At 38.1% G+C, this 26,788-nt stretch overlaps 2 long non-coding RNA genes across 4 annotated transcripts in view; one reads left to right on the top strand and one right to left on the bottom strand.

Annotated features, from left to right (window-relative positions):
- LOC106044852 (uncharacterized) overlaps positions 1 to 26,788 on the bottom strand; it is a 48,541-nt gene that overhangs the window by 6,623 nt on the left and 15,130 nt on the right. For both annotated transcript variants that reach the window (XR_001212508.3, XR_001212506.3), the window contains exons 2-5: positions 12,666 to 12,837; positions 7,084 to 7,289; positions 1,599 to 1,883; positions 1,310 to 1,372 (exon numbers count right to left, since the gene is read on the bottom strand). This is a non-coding gene — a long non-coding RNA (uncharacterized lncRNA). The remainder of the gene's footprint in view (positions 1 to 1,309; positions 1,373 to 1,598; positions 1,884 to 7,083; positions 7,290 to 12,665; positions 12,838 to 26,788) is intronic.
- Positions 1 to 26,788, top strand: part of LOC106044851 (uncharacterized) — a 135,869-nt gene that overhangs the window by 4,297 nt on the left and 104,784 nt on the right. For both annotated transcript variants that reach the window (XR_010834522.1, XR_001212498.3), the window contains exon 2: positions 771 to 921. This is a non-coding gene — a long non-coding RNA (uncharacterized lncRNA). The remainder of the gene's footprint in view (positions 1 to 770; positions 922 to 26,788) is intronic.

The raw sequence follows: 26,788 nt of genomic DNA on the forward strand, positions 1-26,788 counted from the left end.
ATGAGAAGACACCTGCCATTTCTCAAATTGCAAGTTCCCATTGTAGCAAGAAGCCTTGCTCACTCCTGCAATCTAGATTTCATCCTGTTGTCCTTGGTTCTGACCAATTTGACTGCTAGATTCTCACAGACACTCAGAGGCAAAGACATATGACCACATTTAGCAGGTGGACTAAATAAATGCCTACACTCTTCAGGCAGAAGATCACATATTTAGGTTTAGTAAGACAGAGACTGCTTATCTGCCAGCTCTGAAGGGTCAAATTCAAGGGTGAACAAGCAAATTAAACAGAGCTAATTGACAACTGTCTGCAGTGGGGAATCAGTAGCTGCCAGGCAATCTGTATGTACAATTCTCATATATATAATTTGCCAGTTTGCAGGTTGGCTTTTGGGTTTGTGAAGTAGGAGTCCTTGACTGGTAAAGTGGAGATGTGACTGGTAGGGAATCCAACGAGCAGCTTCTTAGTGAACATAATTATTTATGTTGCAGCTATAGAAAAGTCCATAGTTTTTCTGTTTGTATTGATCCAAACCCTTCAGTTCATTGCCCTTATTCTGGCTCAGCTGCCCTTATAGTCTACAAGAGCTTAGGTCGAGCAGGAAAAAGGCTCATTGTGTACCATAAAATTCTTTTAAAATATTAGCATTTAATATTAAATGTAGTAGTTAACATTATTATATGTATTTATGATATAGAATATTTAATAAAATTATATTTAATTAAAATTTGATGATCTACATGGAACTGAATTTGTGTTTAAATTACAGCTTTGCTGTTTCCTCAGTTACCGAAGAACAGAGTCCTTGTGCAGCATTACATATTGCCTGTTTACACTGATTCACTGCAGCATCACTTGGCCTCTTCAGCTATACCTCTCCATTGGATGAAGGCTTCTTGCATGGAAGCACCAATGTAACAGTAAGCTTGAACTTAAATATGAACTTTAAAATATTATCAAAACAGATTAGAGAGTATTTGTTCAGTTACTGTCTATCCAAGTCATTTTGCAGGACAGGAAAGGCAATCAGCTTCATTTTAGGAGTGCTGTTTCACTTTGCAAGCACCTTGATTATGATAGATGCAAATGCAAGTCTGGCTGCCTTTAAAATGGTGGCTGATCACAACTCTTAAGACAGTTTAAAATTACTTCAGGAAATGTAATAGTTGCTGGGGAAAAGGTAACATGTCTATCCAGACAAGTGGCTTGCCTGGGTAGAGAAACAGATTGTTTTCAAAAAGAAAAGGAGGAGAAACTCAGAGGAAAAAAAAGGCAGAAAGAAAGGAAGAATAAAGAAGAAAAACCTACCTCAGTAGGAGCTGATATTACTCAATATTTCTTACAACAAAGCAGGAAGAATGATTCTCAACACTGTTGAATCAAACCATCATAAAAGAAGTTTTAGTGCATTGTAAAAGCAAGATAAACTTTTCCATTCCCCTGTAGAAACAAGCAACAATCTTGAAACACAACAAATTTCTCCTGCTTTGACTTCCTTTTCTCAACCATAACTGGAGTGTGGCCAGCAGCAGGACATATACAAAAGTAAACTACCAGTTCACAAAAGACATGCAACATTATTTCTGTGTAAACTCACCTCGAGCACAGGGATCCCTTACTGTTTTCTGCACTAGATAGGTGGCAATCAACAACGTATATTTAGTATTCCCCTGTACCTTGTAGCACAAGGAAGGACAGCAAAGAAGAGCCAGATGTAAATGTTGGAGGATTAATTTTTAGGAGGCTGACAGCAGGTGAGTGAGGCAGAGATGAGGTGCTCACAGCAGCAGCTTTCCAGTAGATGGCTCCATTATTATATATCAGACTGTCCTGCAGCTCCTCCACCTTTCCCCAGCAAACTTGTGTTTTGTCTCAAGCAAACCTTTAACACAAAACAGATGTACACATTTTTGCCATATCATTTGGGCACTAGTGTCAAGTGTAGGTGTCTTTTATTATTATTAGTTTTTCCTCTGGTCATAACATGTAATTATGAAACTATCATGACACAGAAACTTTCAATACAGAATAGACCAGCACTTGGCAAGCTGATAGTCTGAGTGAGGACTGATAGCTGATGGAGAGAGTTCTACTGAATTATTGGTTGCACGTTTATTCAAATAAAATTTAACAAGATCAATTAAAGCTTTTTGTTTAATGCAAGATTACTTCACAAATGTTATTTCCAATTTCAGAATTTTTTGTGTTTTGTTTTTTGCAAAGAGCACAATATGGGATTGATGAGTCTTGTTATTTTGCCTATAAAGAGGTCTTAAATGCTCACAAATGCCTGCCAAGTGCAGCTATTCAGTTCTACACCACAGAACGAGATGAGTTTTGCTCGAGTTATAAAATGCATTAATTTAAGATTATACCCCTGTATACTGTGGAACATATGTAGGTACAGCACAAAGATGACAATTTGTCAGGCCCTTCTCCAAGCCCTTTCTGTGAAGAATGAGATGCCATTTGGATAGATTACAAGGGAATAGAAATTATACACTCAAAATCGTGCCTTTGTTGCTTAACAGTGCAAAATATTGTTGGTGTAATTATTTTTGTATAGTCCTCTTGCCCTGTGGCATCAATCCAAATGTGATTCCAACTCTACCTGGCTTTAACCCAAGACCATTCCACATAAGGCCCTCAGGATCCTGATTCTCTCATTCAACTATGACCAGTGTCTGTGGTTTTGGTTCAACATACAATGATCTGTGCAGGGAAATCCAAACATTGTTCTAGTTGTCAGTGGCCTTCTGCAAAAAATTGTATTAATCTCTTGTACATTGCCAGTTTTTCATAGACATCTCCTATGTATCTGACACAATTTTCCCATTTCTTCACTTTAGCCCCTGATATTTTCAGAGCCATTATATCCTTCTGTTTAAACTCCTGATACATTTATTGCATTACATACAAGCAGCCATGCATGCAAGTAAAGTATGTTTCCAAAAAACCTTTATTAACTGGGGCACCAAATCCATTCTGAGTAGCACATAATTCAGAAGGGAGCTGGAGCATATGACATATAAGCAGAGGGCAGAAGAACAGGATTTGTTTAGCCTTGAAAAGACAAGATTGAGGGAGCTCTAATTACAGCTTTCCAATACATAAAAGAGGATTAGAAATAAGTCAAGAGTCAGATTCTTCTCAGAAGGGTACAACAAAAAGGCAAGACACAACAGTTACAAATTTTAACATGCAAACTTCCAAGGGGATAGGAGGAAAAAACTCTTCACATGTGAACCACTTGTTTAAACACTGGGGCAAGGGCCGGAAGAGTTTGTGGAATTTCTGTCTTGGACATTTTCAAAATTTGAATGGACAAGTACCTTTGCAACCTTATACAACTCCCGAGCCAACCCTGCTTGGAGTGGGAGCTTGGATTAGATGAACTCTTGAGGTTCTTTCCATAGAACTTCTCCCCAACATCTCTTCTGGGTTGTTTTTTTCACTTCACCTTATAAGAAGTATTCTAGAACAGTTCTAGAAGTTTTGGGTGAAGAAAGCCAGGACAAATCTCCTTGGATTGGAAGGACTTGGAATTTGTGATGCTCTTTAGATCTTTGAGAGGGAGGAGGAGGGGAGACAAAATCTAGGTATGGCTCTTAGGAAAGTTCATTTTCTACAGTGATGGGTTTCCTTGTTAGAAAATGTTTCTTACTGCTAGAGAAGCAGCAATATTTAACCATAGCCTTTATTATTTGTGCTGAACCCAGTCTATTGAATAAGTTGTAGCTACTTTCCGTCTAACAAGACTCCATTCTTGCTTTCCCAAGTCCTCAAACCCTTACCTATACTTTGATGTCTTTAAAAATTAAGTAGAAAATGAGCGTGGTGTCTTATGCTAGACTGTACTACTGAGCTGCAGAGTACAGTTTTCTGGAGCACCTGAAGTTTCCTGGATGGTAACGGTTCCTTCCATTCGGGTCCTAGCAAGATTAACGCTGGACCCCTTCAGATGGTGCAATCAGTCTTTGACTGAATCAATGGTGCACTGATTCAGGAAATTCCTGAATCACCACATTGTCCTGTAGTTTGGTGTATAAAATAAATCGTATGGATTTTTCTCTGATGTTTTCCAAAGAGTTGAAGAGATGTGGAGTGTGGGCACTGGTCACAGGAAAATTAGAACTTTGGAGGTTTATGATTCAGTATACATTTTTAGAGGCCGCTAAGGAGGTACTTTTTACATTTGCCTACAAACCTTTGCCACAACATGGAGGATATTTTCTCCCTTATCAGAACTTACAGATAGATAATCGAGTCCAAGCTTTTCTCAGAAATAACTTGCAAGAAACAGCTTTTCATGCTACATAACATAAACAATTGCTAAAATATGCAGATCAGGAAAAGTAATGATGTGTAATACTATAATGTTTTAAATGTCTTAATTTAGTTTATAGGCACTCCAAAAAAATCTCTTAAGGAGCCAAGCATCAATAATGTGAGCCTGTGCTAGCTGAGTAATTACGTCTTGGTGCTGAATTCTTAAATATTAATTTGCTGTATGCTATTCATCATGTGCAACACTGTAATCTCTGAAGGAGAGGCAAAATCAGGGCTCCAAAGTAAAAGGAGAGAGTAACTTTTTCAGCCAAGGTTCAGAGTTGCCAGTTCTTTAGTCTTGCATCTCCCACACTTCCTGACAAACATGAATATGACAGTTTCCAGTGCCCATTTGCGTGGCAAGTTTAAATACTGAATTAGCAATATCAGACAACATGACATCACTACATACTCTTCAAAGCACTGCTGTAGCTTACTAGTAGAAACCAGTTTGATGTGATGGATGTATGAGAGAAGGTGTGAATCTCTGAGATTCTTAGAAGTATACTGATTTGCTCCTAAATTACTCAAGAATTGCTTTTATTTCCTTGTGAGGTGTCTAAAGAAATACTCATGGGTTTATTTTTGCCCTCAGCAAAGAAATGCAGTTCCTGTTGTTAGTGGGGTCAGTGAATATCTTTGCAGAACAGCTTCTATGTAATCAAGTCAGGATATATTTGCATTGCAAAGTGCGGTATGGTAAAGACACCCAAGGTAAGGTCAAATGAACGAGGTCAGATACCAAAGGCACTTCAGCTGCAGTAGAATACAACCACCCCAACTAATTCCCTGTGCCTGATAGACTGTAAGGAAACAAACAAATATTTAACTTTAAATCCTGAAATGACATATTTTAAATTGATCTGACACCATATCTCATGCTTTTCCACTAGGAAAACTTAATTTCTTGGACTTGAGCAATTCTCTGTCATTTCAGAGAGGCAAGCATATCTTAGGCAGGTAAACAGAGGAAAAAATCAGTATTTCACGTGCCCTGAAAATAAATAAAGCTGACTTGGAGAATCTTCTCCTAGATTGAGCAGGTTGTATTGGCTGGGGGGCAGTCTTTTAATGCAAATCTACCTTCTGGCGCTATGGGCACACTGCTGGTTATGGTCACACTGTAGTCATACTTTATTATGGTTATGCTGTGGTCATGATTGCTAGCTGTAGCAATCACTAGGATAGCAGGTTAGGATAATCACTAGAATGACAGGTTTCTGACTTGAGAAGGAAACCTCAGCCCTGATGGAAGTCTCTAGTTCTGCTATTAAGATGATTTGTACAAGTACACCGGTGTGCTTAATGGATAATGCTAATAAACACTGGGATGGAAAAAATAAAACTGCTTTTACTACTCATTTGGTGTAGGATTAATTGTAAACCATTAGAACCATTTGGGGCCTCAAGGATCTAATTTAAGTGGTAAGTCTCCACACAGCTTGTGAAGTTACAATACCTAGTGGCAGAATTATGAATAAAAATCACTCCTTTTTCATTGTGCATCATGTTAAAAAGTGCTCATTTGACAGGAGAGGTCCATCAGGGTGGATGTGTTCCTTCATCTGGAAAACAGGGGATACCTAAAGTTAGGCAGAGAGAATGATCTTTTCCAGTGGTTTATCCAGTAGTAAAATAAGGATAATTCTCCTTACAAGTGTGCTGTGGAGTGCAGGAGTTTTCCAAAGTCCTTCACAAATTTCCTGCCAAGTTTAACAGTGAATCTATGAGCTAAGATAGAAATCTGTGAGTGGGTATTAGATGTTTGCAGCTGCCTGAAAGGCTATGCCTCTCTACCCCCTCTGGGTATTATGAAGTTCTTTTTTTTTTTTTTTTTAATCGTGTGAGAGGGCAAAACTATAGGTAACATCTATGTGGAAAAAATATTTCTATATTTGGTCTCAGTTTTAACATCTGTGGCCTTTCAGCCAAAGCTTTCATGTCCTTCTGCCTTTACTTGTACTTTTCCTGTTTGCTCACACCTCCCGTCACAGCCTCCTTCATCCTGAGCTAGTTGGAGTACACCAAGAGTGTGTGCATGCACCACATGCATGCATGCTTAGTAAGGAGCAAGTAGACAAGCAATCTTGTTCTAATTCATTGATTTCTCAAAAACCAGAGTCTCTTGGGTATGAAGATTAGAAAATGCTACAGCATAGTCAGACCAGAACTCTGACTGGCTATACAGAGAAACACAGTGTGCTCCTTGGGCTGATCCTTCAGGGAAGCACATTTTCAAACTCTGCATCATCCCATTTGGTAGTTGTTTACCTTTTTTTAACATGAAATTTTTAAATGATGCTTAATCATACCAAAGAGCTTTCTTTTCCTCAAACAAATTATGTATTTACATACAATTCTCTAATTGCTTACTGTATGTTGTCTTCCAAATGTAACACCTGCTTGGGGATGCTGCTAATTTAGATATAACAAGATAAACAGTAGAGTTCTGCATTGTATGAAGCAGGAGAAAAGTCATTCTTAAAACATAATTAAATAAGATTACATAATAATAGGAATAAAAATGTTTTTTCATATTTCATGTCTGCTTCTGTAGAATGATTTATTTTTCTATTGATTACAGGCATATTTCTAGGAAAATGTAGCTTCATTATATGACAGAAATGAAACTAAAAATGCCTCCTGTTTAAAAAAAAAAAGGAGTTGTTGGTTTAGGGCTGGTAGGTGGCTTTGCATCCTGCTTTAGTGCTCTGGTAGATGCAGATACCTATGTCTTTTCTGAGTGACAGTACCGTGGTGACTCCTTCATCATATGCTTCACTTCTACATCTGCCACTGTCCTTTTACATCCTTGAATCTTCCTTTATAGCTACAGCTTTGCCCACCAGAGTGAAGATGAAGCATGCTGATTTTGCTCTGTCTCCTTTTTGCTTTCTTTTGCTTTCCCAGGTCTTATTGCAGAGACCTCTCCCAAACCTTTCTCCTTCATGTGCAGCTCCTGCAAGTACAGTGGAGAGCAAATATTCTTTGACCATCGGGAATTCACTGGCAGGGCTAGGTCAGTGTTGGTAGATAAAGCTGTGTTTGTCCTACTGGAAATCTTGCTGCAGTTCATAGTTGTTTCCTTTATTGACAAAAATGAGTTTCTGTTGCATTCTGCCTGCTTGTCTTGTTCTGCTCCATACGTCATAAACTAAAAGGCCTATCTGGTTGTGGCTGCAAAAACGTTGGCTGAGGTGAAATGACCTGGGCTGAGAAAAGCATTCTGATTTTCACAAACCGTGTTTTGAATATTGTACTAGACCATTCATAGAAAATAACTGTACAGTGATATTTTGTAATGTTTTTATTCCTACCACTCAATTTCATTTGCTGTTTTTTGTTCCTCCCTTGGAAATAGTTTTTCTCTTCTGAAGATCAGAAAGTGCTTCACAAATTACTGTTTTCTCAAACTCATATGTAGTTAAATGTAGTTTGCCTCTTTTTAAAAAATGGAGGGAAAATAGGCTGCCTTCTTTGTCCATAGTGTACAAGCAGGTTGGTTCCTGCTTGGTTTTAGTTCATTCAATGAGTTTCTGAGTTGTTGTGAACCCAGCTCGCCATAGCTCCAGAAACGTGTTCCCTCTCTATCTGGGGCCTGATTATCTGCTCTTTGTATTCGTACCATGAACGACAGGTTCCAAGCTGCACTGCCAATCTGCCTACCAACCTTAAAACCCCCAAAGCGTGTTTAGCTGCCCGTCTGAATCCAGCTACATCCATTCCCTCCTACCTGCCTTACAAAGGGTTCCCCTGAGTTTCATTAAAAAATAATAATAATAATAATAAATATATATATATATAATGCAACCTGATAAGCAAACAAATCCATCACAGAATGAGTTTTAAGTGATCTTTGTGTACTCACATCTGAGTCTAAACCAGAACTCAGATCCTGTCCATGCTTTTAGCGTTTGTTTCATTTGTTTCCACTGTGGAGCATTCCTGCTTACGTAAAGGTTGCTCTGTGAAACCTAGAGGAGTGCCTTTGATAAGTGTGCTGTGACAAATGGTAGTCATGCCACATGATGCCTGATGATGAGTGATCCCTGATTTCTGTGGCTTGAGAACTTTCACAGAATTGTATAAAGTCACTCTGGATTCTTTTTTTTTCCTGAGGAACATATTTCATTTTACACATGGATCTTACTAAATTCTAAATGAGCATATACGGAAAGGACAGAAGAGGGCTGAGAGGTAATAGTGCCTTTTGCTTGAAGTCTGTTCTTTGCTGTAAGCAAGCAAATAGCTTTGCCACCTGCAGCCGTTTGCAAGCCAAAATGAAATGAGCTGATGTTCTCTACCCTATTCCAAGCATACAGGTGTCCACTGTATGAAAAGTGTTATTGCCATTGGCATCATTTTTAATAGTGTCAGCACAGAAACCAAATGGCTCTGGTTGGAAATTGCCCTTTACACTGAACTGGGGCATGCTGGCTGGCAGTAGGGATGAGCTTTGACACAAAGCTGCACCTCGTTAGCAAGGAAACAGGATTTCAGTCTTTAATGGTGGTAGTCCAACATCTGCACCCAGAATATGACTCAAAATTCATTAAATCGCTGTGGTATTTTTATAGAATGCAAAAACCTTTACAGAAAGCCCTGAAGTCCTTGTTAGAAAGGATGAGGAGCTTACATTTGCAAGGCAGACCTGAGTTTCTCTATCCTCACTCACCTTCTTGTCTCTGATAGCGTTGTTACCCACATTTGCTAGGAATTTTGTAGTGGAAGAAATGTGCTGCTCATGAACCAAAAACATTTTGTGGGAATATTTTTACTAGTCTTGACGGGAAGGCTGTCTCAGACCTCAGGTGGAATTTCATTAGTATATTAACCCTACTACAGAAGGAAAAAAGGCAGCTATCAGGGCACTTCTTTGCCAACTTAATCAGCCAGGATTCCTCTCATTGTGAGGACAAGAGGTTACTGTGTTCACAGAACACAAAGCTTTATTTGTGTGTGCTTAATTTTTAAGCATATTCACATACCAAAGCAACCTGCCTTGCCTCCCTTTTGTTGTATCCAAGAATCTAAACATTTTCAAAATTTGAAACATTTTTGTAAGGCAAAGAAACTGCATTGCCCTCAGCATTACATTATAATTCTTTCTCCCTGTTCTACCCAGGTCTTGGACATTTTTACTAGTGTTATTATTGTTTTGTTTGGGACCTAAGGATAGGTACTGAATTCTGTTCTGACAGCAAGATTTTGGGAGGCTTTATTCTTATAACTCTTCTAATACTGTTAATAAATCTGGTGAAAAGTGACCATAATTTCAGCTGCCATGTCTGAGAATTGCCTATTTTAATCTTATTTTTGGCTTCTGAGCAGTGCCAAAAATCCAATACAATGAAAGCAGCAACAGCAGAGAACCCCCTTCACCCGAATTCTGGTCCAGTGCAGAGGTGAGCCTGAGAAAGCCGGAAAGTAAAGGTTGTGCAACAGCAAGAGAGTCAGCAAAATACAAAAGCCTTGATAAAAGCAGAAGGAAAAAACGTCAGTGATGCAAATCAAAGCAGAAAGGCAGGTGAAAAACAGGCATCGAGGCAGTCGAGTTAATAGGGACTCAGAAAAATCATGTTATCATTTGGTTGGAAAACCCATCAAATGTGCTTGGCAGGAGAAATTTATTTAGATATAACTTCAGAAAATCCCACAAAGGATCCATTTTGACATGTGAATGCCTCACATTATCTATGAACACACAGGTGGCTTTTGGATGCAACATGCTGCATAACAGATGCCTTTGCCAGTGTCTCAGGAGCCACTCTTTGTGTATTCATATTGAGCCAAAATACTTTGACAATGCAAAAGATTTGGGAAATGCTGCTTGGCTGATACTTATGTTGTGAAGCAAGCATTTAAAGCAGAAAATCAGGATTGTTTTCATTGGTCATTAGAGGATAGTTTAACTAGCTTACTGCTTACTGCTTTTATTCCCATAAAACTACTTAAAATAATTGTGGAGACTGAACCATTGCAAAATAACCCTTGTTTATACATATGTATATTGACATCACTGTCCAATTTGGTCTTTGGTACAAATTTCATTAGCACAAAATGCATAAACACAAGTTTCAAACAGCAATCAATACTTCACTAATATACCATAAAGTGCTATATCATACATTTACATAAATGATTAAAACTCCTGTTTTGCTAATGCATGCAGACTTGGTGCAGTGCAGATAACAATGCTGCTTACATGTCATTTATTAGCACAGTCACCAGCACTGCAAAAGTTCAGTGTTAGGGTTGAAGGAACTGCAGCAATACAGAGCCATTAAGTAAGAACTCTTGCCTGGAATGACAGAGTTCTGCTCAAAGAAATGCAGTATTTTTTTTTCTCCTTTTTGGGGATGAGTGTGATTTTGAAAACAAATCAACCCCCGTTTCAGCTGTGTCTGTTTCTGTGCTCTAAGACCGCTAGGCTTTAGTTTCCTGTAACAATTCTGTCGGAGGAACAATTCTGTGTTCATTTCAGTGATTTAAAGGTGTAAGGGAAGCGATGCTAGAAGCTAAGGAGCATTGTGCTTCTGGCTCGCAGAGACCTCTGTAAATTGAACTTTCCCATAGATAATGCAGAAATATTGTAATGATTACTGTGGGCTTGTGGTCCTCTAGTTTAGGTGATGCAGGTAGGAATAGCTCATATGGGACTTAAACTCCAACTACCCAGAACTACAGTTCTTTGCATGTCTTTCAGCAGGATTTAGATTAGTTCCTCAAAAGCAAAGGAGTTTATCCATGTCCCCAAATTCAGACCATTGCTCTGAAGTATTTGTAATCACTTCAGTATTTTCGTTGCTATGCCTCTGTTTTTCCAGTCTTTAGCAGAAATGCATTCTTATTTCCTATTTCTGGAGGGATGTTTGCTTATTTTCTTTCGACTGTCCTGGCCTTTGGGAGGTTGAAACAAAAGGGCAGAGACCCCCCTGCAAGAGATTTTGCTTCACAGTGGTATAGTATGTTTTATTGCTGAATGATGAATACCAATTTAATTATACTTGGGAGCCCTGTTTGTGTTTTCTTTTGTTATGTCAGAACTGTGGAAATGAGTTTCAACTATGGTTAAAAAAATTGTTACAATACTACTATAAAATATAGAATTTCCAGTGTATCCAACTTGTTCTACAGCCCTTCTAAATTGAACTTAATTAGGCTGCATGTCTCCTTTATTGTCAAAAATATAATACTTTTACATTCACATGTGGGATGTGGTAATGCATTAAATCAGGAGATTTGTCAATATCTCTAAACAGTGTCCTAAGGTGCCCTTTGTTGAAGCTCATTTTAAACTAGTGTGAATAACTGCTGAGATGATAATATGCCTTTATCTATATTTAGGATATTTATTATGGAATAGAACCAAGGGTTTGCCATAAGACAAGAATTTTTCTACTTTAAGACTTCTGAGCAGTGTTCGTACGCATAGATAGATAAACGAGTATGATCACTATAAAATTTCTTTTGTGGCATGGGTGAAGAAGCTTCACATAGACACAATTTCCTTGAGTTTAGTCATTCTGTAGAAATATTATACACAACATGTGCTTCTGGTAGAAGCTGGTGCATTTTCAAAGACTTCAGTGAGCTTCATCACTTAAAATTTGCAGAAAAAGATTGGCCTTATTTTGTGGAAAATAAAGCAAAACACGTAAGAACCCAATGCAAAATTCCTTTAAGTTCACAGAAAGTTGTAGTGACCTCCATGGGCACTTCATGAAGCACTAAAATTATTCTTAATACCTGCTTTTGAGTCATTTTATCTCTGTTGTTGCTGGTTCTTCCTGCACCCCCTTTAAACTTTAAGAAGCAATACTGGTATTGAAGTGATATTTCCTAAAAGTATGTGCTCTAGATGACAAAATGTCAGGATACTTTTAAACAACAACAACAAAATAAAATGCAAGTGTATTTATTTTATCCTAAAGAAGTGGGATGAGATGAAAAGCCCCGTTGTCAGACACCTATTGGAGTAGTGAATTAGGAAGCAGCAGTATACTATTCAAATTCAGAGCATAATTCAATAAATACATACTGCATATTCACATTCCACAACTAGTAATTACAAACAGATGCAATCACCAGGTCTTTTTCAACATCTTTACAAACCTCACCGAACTGTTAAGAGACCTCAAAGAGGAGTTAATTGAGACATACGCCCACATCTCAGGCTCTGCTCAAATGTGTGTGCTTTTAAAGCTCGGCACCCCTCCCCCTAAATAAATAAATAAATAGAGAAATAGAAGTGTGTGGGCAGGCAGGTTTTATATAAGGAGAGAATTCAAACTTCAGCATGTTTTCAATTATAGGAAAGAGACGACAATGTTACCTTTTAAAACAGACTGGGCCTAGCTCGTCAGTCCCCGTCACTTCCCATTGTGATGTGTAAACCGCAGCATAGAGGGTGCTAGGAGAGGTGACATAGTTACTCGGTGATGCAGAGGTGTCAGAGCAGTCCCTGCAGCTGGGCTCTTCAGTAGTTATAGGACTAAGCAACGAATCTGTTGAGGAAGACGATACGTGCAAAAGTAGGTTTCCTTTTTTTTCTTGGGTGTAATGATGTCATTTAGAAATGTCACATTTGCCTGATGTGTGGGAGTGGCAAACTCTACTCAAAGCTAAATATTATTTTCATAGATTTTAACAGCTTTTGAAACACAACTAACTTTCAGTTCCACCTGCAGTTTCCTTTCTGCACCCTCGGACAGCATCAAACAAGGAATTGTGATTACAAGAAATGTTCCATTTTTTTTGTGATCGGTATAAAGGTTCATGTCACAAAAGGCATAATCTAAAATGTGGGGGAAGTCGTGGAATGAACAGCAAATCTTTTTGTGAATAAGCTCAAAGCGTTACAATAATTGACAATATATACTTCAAACAGATGACATGGCGTGAAAATGTCTTTCACAGTATCAAATTAGTTATCACTTAATGTTCCAAATATAAAGCAACCATGTACTCCGTAATGCCATTCTGTTTTCCTGCTTTAAGAATGGAGCAGCATAGCACTGTCTATCAGCAGCATGAGCAGATATCTCATGGAGCGTGAGGAGTCTCAGATCCCTTGCTGTAAGGAGAAAGTAAAGATGTAGGAAGTCCTGGTGACTCTGAGCAGAGCAGGAGGGAATGATCAGGTTTTGGTTCAGTTTTCCTTCCTGAAAGTTCTGAAAGTTTGTAACTTCCTCATTGCTTTCTTGGCTCCAAAAATGGCATGGCATTTTCCTCCCCGCCCACATGTTTGTTTGCTGCAGGATTGGTAAAAGTGGTAGGTAATAAAAGAGGGGTTTATGGAACACAGATGGATAAAGCATTAGTAGAGGCATCAGGAGCTCTGACACTGATTTATGGGACAAGTGACTTGGGGCCACATGCAGTAAACAGTTTGAACATTGTTCATAATCTTTAAATTACATCCCCAAACTATTCTATCTGAATTCGGTAATCACCAGACTATGTTTTCTAGTGCTTCATTTCTGTGTTAATGAATCTTTAATACCTCTCTGCACAGGGGCCAGATTTAAGAGAACAGTTGGTGGGTATTTCTTTTCTGACAGTGTTTCCTCCTCTGAAAACTCCTCTTCCAGATCCTTTCCCAATCCTCAGGATATAGGTGTTCTGGGAAAACTCCTTGAACTCAATCTCTGATAGAAATGGCTAGGGAGACCACACCAATTCAGTCACAGGAATCATTGGTAGACATGTAATTTCTGATCATGCGAAGTTCCAAGTGGGAGCTGGTCCTAGGGCAGTGTCTTGAAATCTTTCATGGTAACATGCAAGACTGTATTTTTTTATTCTTCTCAAATCAGGGGTAAGGATAGTGTTAGAAACTTAGTGAGAGCTGGAACATAATGTATCTCAAAGGGATAAGCTACTGCCAATCAACTGATGAGCAGTATCATCACCCTATCTGCAAGGCAGAAGCAGTCTTGTTGCCAGGTTTCACTGAGTTCACAATTTTGCCTAATGCTGTTTGCAATCACAAGTGTAAGTTGCTCAGCCTGAAACTAGGAGCAAGAAATCCATTCCTTTTTTTTTAAAAAAAAAAAAAAAATCTGCACCATATGCTGTGAAATACAAATTTTAGATACTCAAGGAAATTTTGAGTAGAAACTGTACTACCTCTGGGATGGGTGGTCCTAAATGATGGGAGCATGAGTATACTTCGTACTTAGGTACCTATATTCTGATTCAACCTTATTTTATAATCTTAAATAATTGGATCTATATTTTCTCCATGTTTTCAATGCTCATTTAACTTTGGAAAGCATTTTGTGATCAATGGGTAGAATGTGTTTATTAAGCATGAAGTATCACTTTATTTAGTTGATGATTGACTTGAGGGCCATGTATAGCTTTATGGCAGAGCATAAAACAAAGCAAAGAGAAAGAAACTATCATTCAGATGAATTACAAATACAAAGAGGCCTGTCTGCAGCTGTTTTATGCTAGCTATATGAAGTGCCCCTCATTAATCTCTGGTAACAGGAAAAGAACCTGTTTTCTTCACATTTTTAAAATATAGCAGTCCCAGAGTCTCCTGTCTTCACCACAGGGATCTGGAATCCCAAAGTGGTTTCTATATCAAGACTGTGTAGAGGAGTCACGTCCCTGTGAGAAAATTCCTGGTGGGACAAAAGGCAGCAATTGCTCACTGTGAGCAGTACCATTCTGGGGTGTCTGAGGCAGGTGGGACAGCCCTGAATCTTAGAGTTACCTGAAGGTCAGTCTGGGCCCATTTTAGAAAGATGAACTACGAGGGAGTTATTCTCCCTTGAGAATATTTTTTGGGTGATATTCACTAGACCAGCAAGAAAGATGAGAGAGTCCCCAGGATGTTTATGGTGACAGCACATGGTCTGAATTTAAAATGGAGGACCAAATCAGCTATACATCAAGCAAAATTCTCATGATTTGAATTTCTGTAGGACAGGTCCCAAAGGCTCTTTATTTAACATGTTTCTGAAGTGACCAGCAGTTGTGTTCTCCTCATGCTGGCTGTGTGGCCACTGAACCAGCAGCCTTTAATTTGCTACAGCTCATCTTTTCTAGTCAGATCTTCACATTCATCCAGCACACCAAAGTTTTCTCATTTCACTTTTTTTCCCTAAGTGCAGCCAGTCATAAGCTCATAGATTCAGATATACTCTTTTAAGGAACCCCCTGCCTGTGCTGCTTCTGTATTCAACTAGATACAAGGGTCAGTAGTTTTCCGCACCACCATTTCTTTCTCATCTCTTTCTCTGCTTCTTTGAGCCTGGGCCAATTTTTCATTAAGGAGAGCTCAGCAGTAGAAAGAACACATGTGGCAGCAAAAGCAGAGTGGCTTTTTCCATTTCCTACTGCCATGTGATTTTTTATTTTGAAATCTAAGCACAACATGTAGCATGCTGTTCTTCGACTCAATGAATTGGTAACTTGCTTCTCTGTATGTTGTCACCAGCAATCATGAACTAGGGAAAGGCAATCTCTCCTAATACTGTTCCTTTCTAGGCTAGGCTAACAGAAGCCCTAGATGGAAGTTTATTCATATCCTTCTATTTAGACAGTCTCAGATGGTGATTTTCTTTGGAGAAAAAAAAAAATCAGTAAAATTTACACTTCCAGGATCCTGTCTAAACTCTGCAGTTTATTTCATGCCTCTAAGTCAGAATGGCATTAATCAAAATACCTGCCACAGAATTTCTGTCTGCTACTTTACTGGCTAATCTGGACTCCCTGACATGTTCACATGTGTAGGTTAAATGAAAGATTGCACAACAGGGCTTAAGTTGTCCTTGCAGACACTTTTATTATTATTATTATTATTATTATTATTATTATTATTATTTTATTTTTCCCTGTTTGAGGCTGGTGAACAGTACATTCTTAACTGGGGACATTTCTTTCAGTAATCAAGTGCCTGATTTGCAATTGGAGGGGCTGGAGTTTGAAGAGGGCTCTACAGGTATGGCCAGATGATCACAAGCAATCCAATTCAGAAGCAAGGCTGCCCATCTGTCAAGAGTGGTAACTTTCAACTAATGAGTGGTTATATCTTAAGACACCCTAAGTTGGTCTCTTGTGATCATCTGTGTACATTCTTGCTCTTGTTGGAGGTACAGTGTTGAATGCTTAATTAAATCCCAAGTCTCTTAAATATTAGGGAAGGAATTCTGCTCCCTTCTACAGTCTTTTGGCTTCACAGCCCACAGTGCTGTAGACAAAGAACAAGGCTCTCGCTTAGCACTTTCTTAGCACAAGAACAACAATGGTTTATTGCAAGTGGCCACATTCAAATTCCAGCATAAGAGGGAGGCATGTCAAAACGCTATCTACAGTCAGAAAAAGCATATCCAGAAAAAATGGTATTGTGGAGATGCTAAGCTGTATCAGGCTAGAAGGCAGCTCACAGGTAGAGCCTGAAAATCTGAAGAGGATAAATAGTCATTTGAAAGCATCTCTCAAGTACTTCTCTTAGGCCTCCTGGAGAATCCCCTCCCAGAAGTAGGTGCTGCCATGGGAACAGAAAGAAAGAGCCCTTTAATATTCTGTGCATTGAGTAGATTTGCTATCAATATGCTCTTAGGATGGTAGCATTTCTGAGCTTAATGATTAAAGATGCAAAAGTATGGTGTTGTACTACCCAATGAAAATTGGACCCTCCAGAGATTACAGATAAATGGCTAGATATCCCAGACCATAATTTGAACAAGTTCCAGACCACTGACCAGAAGAAAATTCAACTACTGAACACAAAGACACGTTTGCAGCCATGAACACTATCTGACAGAGTAACTAGATTATATCAGAATTTGCTTACAGGCAAATGAAAGTAAATAAACCTGAAAAATTATCTTACAGTGTATGACTGTAGGTAGTGAAAAATACCGCTCATGAAGAATTATGATACAAGCAAGAATTACCTTTCTGTCCCTAATCTGCTCTCAAGGCTTCCTTTTTGTCTTTAAAATAATAATAAAAAAAGAAGCTACTACCTTAATATTTCTTACATGTCAGCTCAGACCCCCTTGGGTTAATACATTCCGCAGTCTTGTTGTTTCCTTCTCATTAAGCTAAATGTTTTATGCAAATCATCTGACATAAAGCCAGACGACCAATCTAGAAAGGCTGTAATTCCATCTGATGAGTTCATTCAACTGAAATCTGTACTTAATTTCCATAATTATACTACCCTATTCTCATAATGTGAACTGATTGCTGCAAAAACACAAAATAACTAAAATGCATTCAGATTTAAAATATGAAAATGATATGTCCCTTTGGGCACAAGAGTTATGTTTTACAAACAGTTCTTCTATTTTTTTTTCTTCCACAAAATATCTCTTTATTTAAGGCTGTGTCAGCCTAATTTAAAGACTAATAAAATGATAAGAGCCATTTCTAATGCAATTTTGTCTTGATAGTGAAAAAAAAATGGAAGGGAGGAAAGGAGGAGGGGGAAAAGAAAATTGAGAAAAAATGACACCAGGGCATTAACAATTATATTAATGTGTTATGCTCAGAAGCCTGAAGATTGGTATCTTCCTTGTCATGCAGCTTAAACTTAGAACAAACTGGCTGTGTTGTTGCTGACAAGTCTAAGTATCTTCTTAATTATAGAATCAGCCAAATTAAGTCACTGCTGCACCAATCAAGCTGTAAAAGAGCTAGCGTAGCTGCTTTTCACATGGCTTGAAAGAGATGACAAAGGTCTGAGCTTTCTTTTGGGAAAATCATGCTTTTCAAATATGTCTTGTTTGGTTGTCCAGAACCAAAATGGAAATCTGTGTTGCTAGCTTTGAATTGGATTTATTGTGGGTATTTGAAGGAATCTAGTCTAACATAGAGTGATATCTACTCAGCACGCTCTATCCAGCAGGCTCCCAAAGTATTCCAAAGTTTGAGCTCAACATAACTCCCTAAAAGACTAAGTCATTGAGTTTCTAGAAAGCCAGGCTTTTTATCTTTTTCTGTTTGGTTCTATAACCATGGTCTAACTGAGAATAGCAGTTACGATGTGTGACACTAAAAATGTGGAACAATATTCAAAAAACCCAGTTCAAAGGCAGGATGCAAAAGAGGCATTCAAAAAGTCTGACTGCCATTAACCAGACTGCATTGCCAACCTCTGTTGGTGTGCAGTCCTTGCCATTAAAGTGATCACTGAACAACCTGCAAAATTAAACTTGTGGCTGTTACCCAAAGAATAAGTGCAAACTGATCAATCCATCTCACACGTGCTATGTGAAAAGGTACGCTGATATTCAGAAGTACATGCTTCTGTTTAATATAAAGCCTCTTATTGTTTTTGTTGTGTCCTGCATACAACAAAGCATTTTTTCCTTGTATTACTCAGAAAGGTAGTGGTTAATTTTTGTTTTGGGTCACTGACTCTGTCAGGTTCTGCTAGTTATATACTGCATGATCTTCCTTCTCCACCGTCGACTGAGGGTCCTTTAGTATATCACGATTTGTGACTGCCCATTTGTCTATCATCTAGGATTTGTGTTACTGAGTAATTTTTCTGCACAGGGTAGATACCCTTGACTGATAATCTCTCATTAGGCAGCAATGCTCAGCAATTCAGTTCTACTAATGATAATTGTAATACTGTACTTCAAAACACATATTCTTTCTATGTAGGTGGAATAAGTATAAACGGTGTCTGTTTTATTTCTCTTATATTTTAATCACTCGTCTCAGATATTTCTTCTTCATCTAAACTTTTGTGTGTTGCAGTTGGTTTTAGGATTTGCTTGAACTCTGTGTGCTCTTAATTTGCAAGGAGCTGAAAAACAGAGTTTACTTTCTTGAAATCTTCCAGGGGTTCAGGTATGCAGTAGATGATGTTGCATATGATGGATGTTGAAACCAGTTAAATATGCCATGCTGCTGTGAGTATGTGCTATAATATTGCTTCAGGAATTCTATGGAATGGAGATAATTCTGTTGTTACCATGATGACCTTTCTAGGGAAAAAAGCAGAATCACATTATAGCTTTCTAATAAAAATAAGAACTAATCCTGTTAAATTCAAGCTCATCCAGCTAAATCACTTTAGCTTTCTCATACCCCTAGTTTAAATATCCTCAGCTGCCTTTCTTGAAATGACAAACACTCACAGATAAACAGCATCAGCCACTGCTGTGTAGGGAGAGGGGAGGCAGGCCGTCTGTCATCCTTTTCCAATAATGTTGACATATGCAGGCTTACAGCCATCTTTGGTCAGAGAAAAGTTCTTAGGGCACTTGCATTTGTGAAGTGGCTAAAGAACTACAACACTGGATTTCTGTGCAGTTGCCTTAGCCTCCATTTAATGATTTGTTCTAAGAAGGTATGTCTAGCTGAGCAGAGCTCCTTGCTGGGACACTCGCTGATTATGCTTCAGAAGAAAGAGTGTCACTTACTTAATTGTCAGCATCACTTCCTGGAGCAACTGGTTATTCCAGAAGAATGAACTCTCTCTTACCCAATTAGCTTAATGGACTGGAAGTGTCTAAACCCAAATGCTCACACCAGCTAACTGAAAAGCTTTCTGTACTGAATACAAAGGTTGTTCATAGCCTTATGGATTATTAAGTTTATACTTTGTAATCAGAACTCAGAAGAAAATATTGTTTTGTAAGCCAAGTTTTATGAATTTTACAGTTGAAAGGAGTCCCTTTAAAAAACTAAATTGCATTTTATTTGGATACAGGATAGAATGGAGAGGCTAATGAAGCGAATTTGAAAAGGATGTCATTTGTTCTAAAAAGTGTTCATCATTGTAGATTCCTCCATCTATTGGAGAAAATGACCTAATTTTACACAAGGTGAATCTAGTTCTGGAACTAGCAGTTTTGATTTGCATACACTGAATGAATCTACTTTTACCAGGCTTATTTGCATGAAGCAATTTGGATGCAGCTTGGTCATAAAAATACTCTTGTCTGTGTTTCACTGGAGTTTTCTAACTGGTAAAGCTTAGTAATTATTTAATAGGAAATATAAGAATATTTTTCAGTGTCTGTGACTCCCTGGAATTTACCTTGAATTGATCTCAGTATGGTATTGCAATAGTGATCACCAAATACACATCTTGGTGATTTCTCTCCTCCCTCTTATTTCTTCCACTCAAAATTACATTAAATCAAATGGATTGGTTTTATATTACATAAAATTTCCATGAATTTCAACATTGATTTGCATATCAATTGAGCAGATTTAACAATTAATAGTATTTTTATTGTGGTTGTAAGTACAGAAGCCCTACCAATTTGACTTACTACAGAAGTATCACCACTTATTTTTATCTTGGATTCTCTTTTAATGAGATAGCTGTGAGTCACAGAACTCATTGGTTTATGCATCTGAGGAAAAGAGTAAACTTACCTGCTGTGAGCACTCTATTGCCATTGCTAGATTCCTTCTAGTATCTCGTAGCTTGTTTACAGCTAGCTGTACACTGCACTGCAGGCTGTAACACAGGCACACCCAAGATTGTTTTGCTAGTACAACTTCTCGGTATATTGATACTAAATCTGGCAGATAAAGCACTATAGCTGCACATCTGTTGCTGGAAATACCTCTTCCTTATTACGCCAATTTACAAAATGCCCAGTTAAAGTAATATCCAATATTTAGTAACAGAAAATGTGGGTCTTACGTCTTAGCTGCAGATCTAAATATCAGACCTTGAGAGAAGAGAGAATTGAATAGTCATTGAGAAAATGACTCAGAAAAGGATTTTCAGAGTGACTGTTCACTGCCTTCAAGCAGGCAGTTCCCTAAGCAGAGCCTTCCCACTGAGGATGCCTTGAGCTATTCGCAACTCATTGTTAACCTAAGATGATAAAAGACCAAAACTCAATTGGCTTATGGAGACACGCAGGCAAGTTACTTCATTTTCTTGGCCCCAATTCAGCAAAGCAGTTAAGCATGTGCTTCTGCATCATTAGAGTCCAATGGTGCTTTAAACCCATCCCTTAAAAAAGAGTTTTAATATTGCTTTCATCAGGTGGAACAAAAATGGTTAGAATGAAATAATCAACTAAAGAGAGTCTTGGGGTATAGCAGGGCAACACTATATATACAGAAAATGTTTAGTACCAAAATAAGTATTTATGAGCATATGCAAATATTATTGCACTGTACATGAAGTACCCCTTGGTAACAGCTTAATATTTTTCGAAGCTAACGGGAAATACGCTAGAATCTTCCCTTTGCTAGAAGATCTTTTTGTGAGAAGTGGATAAGAGTGCAGAAGGAATAGAGAAATGGAGTTGCCTTGGGGGAAAGAAAAGGAATTAAATTGAGGGGTAATTATAGAAATCTGCTTCGCAGACTCACACCAATCTTACAGACCTCAAACTAACTGAAGTGACTCAGATAAGCTTAAACTATTGGATAGTCTTAATCACACTTGGTCTAAAAGTTTGCATTGAAAATGCCCTCCCTGAATATTGGGTAATCGGAGATCATGTAGTGGCTACTAATTGAATGGCTGATCAAAGTCCATTACAGCATCTCCTCCTAGCAAAAAAAGATAGTTCTGGAGTGTAACTCAAATCAAATCATCTTTCATGCCTATAGATTCAGCCCTCCTAATCTTCAGAGAAAAAATTGTGCAGAGCAAATATTGACACATCATACACGTCAAGTTGCCATCTCCCTTGCTCTGTTTTTTTTTTTTTTTTGTGTTCCATTTAAAAAACAAACTTGATTTTAATTTTTCCCTAGACCTCATATGGTAATCTATGCATGTTTACTTTACAAACAAGCTGTCTAATTGGGAGACTTCTAATTAAGTTCATATGCAAAATGGTTATACCAAGTCAACATTTCAAGCAATAAACTCCTTGGAACTCCCGGAATAGCTTCTGGCCATGGATGGCATCTCCATTTACATGAGGAAAACACTGTTTTAAAGTATCAACTAAGCTCTTGTGCTTTTGCCTAACAGTTTTAATAATGATTCTTGCACTGTTGTTACAAGTTTTGCCTGAAGAAAAGTGATCAGGTTAAGCTGTTTGGAATCCTAGGGATGGTTGAGACGGTGACATGATCGCTGGCATCTCAATCTGGCTGTAAATTTGCTGTCAAAACCAACCCCATGCACAGGATTTTGCATGCCATTTAAATGCCAGTTCATCTAAATTTGCAGGTCCACCAGTGGCAGATATGTTGTGGGAACATCCACCTCCCTTTACTTTCTGTAGGTCTGGCTGCCAGAAGAGCCAACAGCTATGCCCAAAAAGGGTAAAACAAAGATGTATTACCCACTTTTCAGGAGTACCCTCCAGATAACCTTAGTTATGGTTCTCAGTGACACATCATTCACATTTTGTGAAAGAATGCTCACCTGTGAGACCATAATGAGCAGGTTATTAGAAGCCAGAAATATTCTGCTTTGATTTTTTGGACAGATGATAAGCTCCCTGAATAATCAGAATGACTTGAGCAATCAGCCTCAGCAGGAACTTATTTTCTAGTTCTAGTCTGTTTATAATCCATATGATATCTTCACTGTACTTTCACTAAAGACATATGTTCTGTCTTTTATATATATTTCATATGGACTTTACATTATGGATTTAAATGAAATTCGCAATGTAAGTTCATGCATACACTCCCCATATACAAATAAATTATACATGCTCTATTAATTCTCCTTTTTCTTCAGCACCTATCATGTATAAACCAAGATAGCAAAAATATATATGAAATGGATTACAGTGCTTCTTAGGATGTTCTCACTTTTCTGTTATGTTTTTTATTTCTATTTACTGAATGAGAATGAAGATTAAAATTGGAAAAGATATTTTCATAGTTTTTCTACTTGGGAAGAAATCAAACAGAATGAACTGATTACTGCATCAATGGATACATAGATTTACTGTTAGCTTTAGGAGAGAGACAGTGATTGGAATGAGAAGTGATTGGTTGGTATCTTACGTTTATGATGGATTATGAAATACAATGATTTAATATTTGATGCAAGGGGAAGAACTGTGACATTCTTAAGCTTTGATTCAGGAAGGAAATGAGATATTCACACAACTTTCAGCACACAAATAGCCCATGTTATTCTAATAAAATTCCTCATGGGTTTTAAGTCAAGCACCAGCTTTAGCTGTAGGTAAACCTTTGTAGTAACCATAGTGTCGTTGGCTTTTTAATAGTAGCCACTGGAATAAGGACAATCGGGATTTAGAGATGCTAAAGTGAATCCCAGATGAATCATCTGTTGAATGACTGGGTAATTAAGCATGCCTTTTCTGAACATAACCCTCTAGGGGACTTTGAAACATTAAAAGGACTTGATGCAAAAAGAGGAATAGCAGAAAGAGCTTGAAGTTGTGATGAACAGCCTGTAGTGGTTTTCCCTGTAAGTACAAGTGAGGATCTTGTTTTTCCAATGCTCGAGATAAAAAAAAAAAAAAGCAATTATCCATAGATTCCAAGTCAACATTCCTTCCCAGAGCGATACACTCATACCAATAATTTTATCCATGTATGAAATGTGATGAGCACAGAATGACTGTCTGTTACCAGTAAATGTATTACAGGATGTTAATTAGAATTCATTAGTCAAGATGTGCAGCTACACTGCAAAATATATTTCCTCTCAGTGCACGTTCTGGAGTTTGAAGCAAGAATACTGAGGAAGAATGTGAGGTTTCAATGTCTGGACTGAAGGCTGGTAGAATATCTTTCATTTTCCAGTCCTATCATCCCTCTTGAATACTTATTTCACTTCAGGAAAAACAAAACAAAACAACAACAACAAAACACCTTTCATCAAAATTGAGTTCAGTCTTATTTCAGACTTAATTTCTTATGAAAGTTCTACCAAACAATTTTAATCACAGTAGCCAACCTAAGAGGAATTTTAGCAGAAGGCACATTTGGAAATGTCAAAGTTCATTCCAGAAACCTTAGATTTTGTAAAAGACAAATATACAACAAATTCTGTGTATGCAGCTGAAACAGTTTAAGTTCTTAATATATAGTATTTGTAAACGAGCGTCCACCAATAGCTACTCAAGTAAGTTTATCGACACCGAAATAATGTAAGGAACTTCTGAGCTGTTCATGTACAATTTACCAGAAAGAAAGAGGTGAAATAACTTACAACTGTACGTTGAATTTACTATACCACTATACCAAGACATTCTCTCTCTCTTTTTCACTCTCTCACTCAATTTGTTTCATTCTGTCTGTCTGTCCTCATTATCAACAAAAGGATGAATCCTTTTTGGAGATTTTCTTAATACCAAGGTGCTGAATATGTGTGATAATATTCCGATAATATGTTCTGGAGCACTGGAACAGGCTGCCCAGGGTGGTTGTGGAGTCTCTTTCTCTGAAGATATTCAAGGCCCATCTGGACGCCTACCTGGGCAGCATGCTCTAAGGAACCTGCTTCGGCAGGGGGGTTGGACCTGATGATCTCTCAAGGTCCCTTCCAACCCCTACAATTCTGTGATTCTGTAATATGCTGAGAGACATAACTGATAAGTAACCAAGCTGCCTCTTTCGATATGATTGCCTAGTGCTGCCACCAGTTTGGGTTGTGTTTCTGGAGTAAAACAGCTTATGTTTGTCCTCCTTCTCTACAGATGAATTATGTTATGATGGGAGGGGGAAATCCAACTCAAAAAAGGCTTCCTCCAAGGATATACTACAGTGAATGTTTGCTGCTTTACTTTACTTTCAATACCAGCTTTGGTTTAGTGGAATAAGACTATGTTCAAACCTCTCCTTCAGGCTAGTTACCCACATACATGCTAGGTAGCTTGCAGCGGGCATGGTGCTGGCAGACCTAAAGCCAGCCAAAGTTCAGTGAATTTCAAACACAATTTAAAGCCACCTTTACTGAGCACCTCCTGAACTGCATTACATTTCCCTAAGCAAGAGCTGAGGATTGTGTTTCTTCATAAGTTACTTTCCAGTAAGGGACATTTTGATCTAAACTGATCATCCTCAGCTCCTAAAGGAGTCCTTAAAGTAAATGCCTTCCTCATATATTCATTCTTGGTTGGCAGCAACCAGACAAGACCTAACAACATTTACTTCCTATTCATCTGCTCTGTAGGACAGCACAGTGGACCTAATCCTAATACACCACAACACTCATTTTTGGGAATAAGCTAATACAATAGTTACATAAGTAGGAAAAATACATTTCTAAGATGGGATAAGATGCTGTAGATATCAAATGAATTTCTTTCCTGTAATGCCATTCAAAAAGAAAACAGTCTTCCAACATACTCCATTGTACTGTCTGCAGTACAATTTAGTCCTATATACTGCAGTCCTCATGCCCCTACATCCTTTTTCCTGACCTCATTATTTGGATGGCAGCACTCTAGAATTAAATTTTCAGCCTCATAGAAATAGACTGTACTTCTTACAGTGAGCATTCCTTTCCAGTAAAATTGTTGAACACCTTTGCTTTCTTTTTTTCTGGGCAGCAGTAGCTATGATCAGTCTATTCACATCTGTTCATCCAATGGTCCTACTTTAAAAAGGCCCATCTCCTTGTCAGTAGATGCTATTCCCCTTAAATATGCAGGCCTTTTAGAAGAATAACTGTGTCAATAAAGGCCGGAAATTAATCTGGAGTCAAATGTAACATGGAATCTAGCAGCTTTATTCTAAGCATCAAGACAAGGTCAACTGCAGATCAACTGCAGATGAGTGGATTAGTCATGTCAAGGTACAGGCAAACCTACGTATTTTCTTAAATTCCTTTAAAAAGTAAGTGTAAATCATTTTTAAGTACTCCATTTTTCCTGAAAGGCTAAAGACAGATGTCATTCAGCCCTGATCTAATTTTTGGATGTTCTACTTCCTTAGCACAAATAGAAAATCAGCTCAACTGTGAGTAGAGAAACGCTATTGTGTTGTCTCCCTTTTGAAGGAAGCAAGCTGAAAGAAAGAAATGAATGAGACCTATGACAGTCTCCTCTTGGACTCAAGTGTCTAGGAGCAAGATTTTAATAGCCTTTGCAGGGAGAAGGAATCTTATCTCCCCAAACTTTAGCCCTGCCACTCAGCCAAAAAAAAGAGAACATCTGAGAGCAGTTAACATTTAACACATCAGAAGGAATGGAAGCTAGCTTACTATAGCAGCCAAGAAAATCTGTAATAAGGAAACAAGATTTGTCTGAGGGAAGAAGGTTGCCGAAGAGCCTGCATTGGGTCTGAAGTCAAAGAAAAAGAGCGTTTGACATTGATGTCAAAGCTGATGTTTTCTTTGGTTGAAACCTTTGCTCTTGGAACAGTATGTCATGGTGGCACTAAACCATCACATTGGTACATTCTCCAAGTACAGACATGGCAGACATTTTAAAAGTAAACAGAAGGTAATAGAGCCTTAGGCACTACCACAAGAGGTCACGAGGAAAAGAAAATTGCCTGCAGGATACATTTTTGAACTATTTTCAGAGCATTTGCAGAAGATGCAGTGTACTATCAGGACTA

This window comes from Anser cygnoides, chromosome 12 (genome assembly GCF_040182565.1).
Source record: "Anser cygnoides isolate HZ-2024a breed goose chromosome 12, Taihu_goose_T2T_genome, whole genome shotgun sequence".
In the NCBI taxonomy this organism is placed as follows: domain Eukaryota; kingdom Metazoa; phylum Chordata; class Aves; order Anseriformes; family Anatidae; genus Anser; species Anser cygnoides.